This window comes from Ursus arctos, unplaced genomic scaffold (genome assembly GCF_023065955.2).
Source record: "Ursus arctos isolate Adak ecotype North America unplaced genomic scaffold, UrsArc2.0 scaffold_12, whole genome shotgun sequence".
Classification (NCBI taxonomy): domain Eukaryota; kingdom Metazoa; phylum Chordata; class Mammalia; order Carnivora; family Ursidae; genus Ursus; species Ursus arctos.
In genome coordinates this window covers 10,588,569-10,591,164 of record NW_026622786.1, presented here as the reverse complement: position 1 = coordinate 10,591,164, position 2,596 = coordinate 10,588,569, and the positions used below count along the sequence as shown (strand labels likewise).

The window sequence follows — 2,596 nt, the reverse complement described above, 5'->3', positions numbered from 1 at the left end:
ATGGAAAGTGTGCTTTAAATCATTAATGAAAGTCTCATTGTCTTCCTCCAAAACAAAACAAAACAACCCCAAACTACGACATCTAATAAATTATTGATTCCCTTGCTAGTGAGTCCCTCAGAAGGTGGAAGAAGCAATGAAAGAACCAGTTACTTTCTGCTTTTTCCTGACCCACACTGCCAGACTGGAAGGAAAGAAGTAGAATTGACAGCTGTCTCACATCCAAGGGACTTCACATGATAGTGTCGAAAGAAAATGTTTGTTCAAGTTCTGACATATACCCTGGATTTTTAGAAAACAGAATTCGAAAAGTTTGAATTAAATATAGCTGTGATCCCATAGGCTGAATTCAAAACAGGAAAGGTGGCTTACATTCGAACTCTCGTCGTACATTACCATGAACAGATGGGTGGGTAGCAGCCAAGGAAACAGGTCAGCGTGGCCACAGAAGGGACTCCGTGATGAGTTCAGGTCCCCTACGAATGAAGAAGACCCAGCCAGGGGAGAACACAAAAAATATGGGCTCCCTTTCCTGTACCTTAAGGGCAGAATTAGGGGAGGCTTGGAAGCATTACTAATACTTAAAAAGGCATTTTAGTTATCTTTGGAGTTGGAAGAAGAACAAGGAAGCCTATGTCCATGGCTGTTTTGGTGTTAACAGCAGCACAAAGAAGGCAGATGCCTTCATATGTTTCTTTAATCTTTTCTCTCAAGGAAAATGATCTTCGAATGACAATGGACAGCATGGACAGGATTTGAGCACTTAACGCGTTGAATAAAAAGTAAGAGTCTACGTTACTTGCTTTATGGGTTTTTTTTTTCAGATTTTATTTATTTGAGAGAGAGAGCACAAGCAGGGGAAGGGCCAGAGAGCAAGGGAGAAGCAGGCTCCCCACTGAGCCCCTTGCGGTGGAGCGGGGGGGTTGCTCAATGTGGGGCTACACGCGGGGCTTGACCCAGGGCTCCACGCAGGGTCTGGATCCCAGGACTGTGAGATCATAACCTGAGTGGAAGGCAGACACTTACCCGCTTACCCGATCAAGCCACCCAGGCGCCCCTACCTTATTTGCTTTAAATGGACTCAAATCTCCTGGCTGGATGAAAGATAAGCAGGTGTGCCGGTGGAACCCTTACACAAAACCTGAGGCTTAACAAGGACAAATGTCTTGCTCACTCCTAGAAGTGGGGTACGTATTTCAGAAACCAACATCTAGTGGGCTTGATGCTGATCCCTGGCAAAATGCCAAGCTGGCTTAATTAGCGAGTACTGGGTGGAATAAAGGGGTAAAAATTCCTGGACTCAGCGTGATTTTCCAAGGAAAGGTGTTAGACTAACCATCAGCGACGTTTACTGAGCACACACTGAGCCAAGCTCCAAGCACTTCACTCATTCAGGCCTCACATAATCCTATGTGGCAAGTATTACCCTTATCCCCATTTTTCAGATGAAGAAACAAAGGCACGCGTGGTCAATTCATTTTCCAGAGGTCACACAGCTAATTTGTGACAGAGCTGGAGCTCATGCAAGGCAGGCTAACACCAGCGCCTCTGTTCTTCCTTTTTATTATGATTTTAGGAAAGCAACTAATAATGTGTACCCAAACATTCTTCAGGAAGGAAATAAGCGCTACTCTGTACTACATGGAAGCAATCTTAGAAAACCCAGTGTCACCAGTCTGGATTCATCCCTTGGTGCCCCCTCGAGGCTCCCCAGGGAGCCTCGTGTTAGTGTTTTCCCTAAAGGGAAAAAAAAATTGTTTCTCTAGTATTTCCTGGTAATCCTTTTTTTTTTTTTTTAAGATTTTATTTCTTTATTTGACAGCGAGCACAAGCAGAGGGAGAAGCAGGCTCCCTGCTGAGCAGGGAGTCGAAATCAGGACTCGGTTCCAGGACCCTGGGATCATGACCTGAGCCGAAGGCAGGTGCTCAACCAACTGAGCCACCCAGGCGCCCTCTCCTAATAGCCCTAAAGGTAAAAGTACATTCCCTGGGCTCGAACGGGTGACTTGGGTGTTGGTGAGACACTGAGAGAGCGTTCTGCCCTGGACGATCCAAACTTTCCCCGGGGCTCCATCCGATTTCCATGGTGAAGTTCTAGCACAAAGTTCCAATGAATCACAATGAAAATTTATAGTGCTGGGGATTTTACCAGGTGACTGCCCACTTATTTGATCACATCTGTTAGCATTTTCTGGTGCCAGGGCGTGATGAAGACCTATTTATTCATAAGACTGTTGCCAGGGTACCTAAGTGCTTTAATCAGTTCTCGAAATAGTTCTTTGCCTCACAACTGAAAAGCAAATATTTTCCTGTTTCTCTTTTACATACAGTCTCAAGCTGTTGCTGGAGGAGCCCAGCGATGTTCAATAAGGTTAGAACATTCTCCTCATGAAAACTCTTGTTTGCTAGGTTGGTGGGATTATGGGTGATGTTTTTTTATCCTTGCAAAGGTGTTCTTTAATGTCGACATAAAGTTCTTTGAAAAATAAGCATTTTTTAAAAGGTTACAAAAAGGTCTTTTTCAGGAGGTAAAACAAAATATTTTGGGGAGTTCCCAGTGTGGGGACATGGGAATAACAAATGGATCAGGAAATGC

At 44.5% G+C, this 2,596-nt stretch overlaps 1 long non-coding RNA gene across 1 annotated transcript; it reads left to right on the top strand.

Annotated features, from left to right (window-relative positions):
• Positions 1–683: 683 nt before the first annotated feature.
• LOC130543404 (uncharacterized) lies at positions 684–2,372 on the top strand. Its single transcript, XR_008958718.1, has 3 exons — positions 684–782; positions 1,823–1,972; positions 2,331–2,372. It is a non-coding gene; the product is annotated as an uncharacterized LOC130543404 (long non-coding RNA).
• The last annotated feature ends 224 nt before the right edge of the window (positions 2,373–2,596 follow it).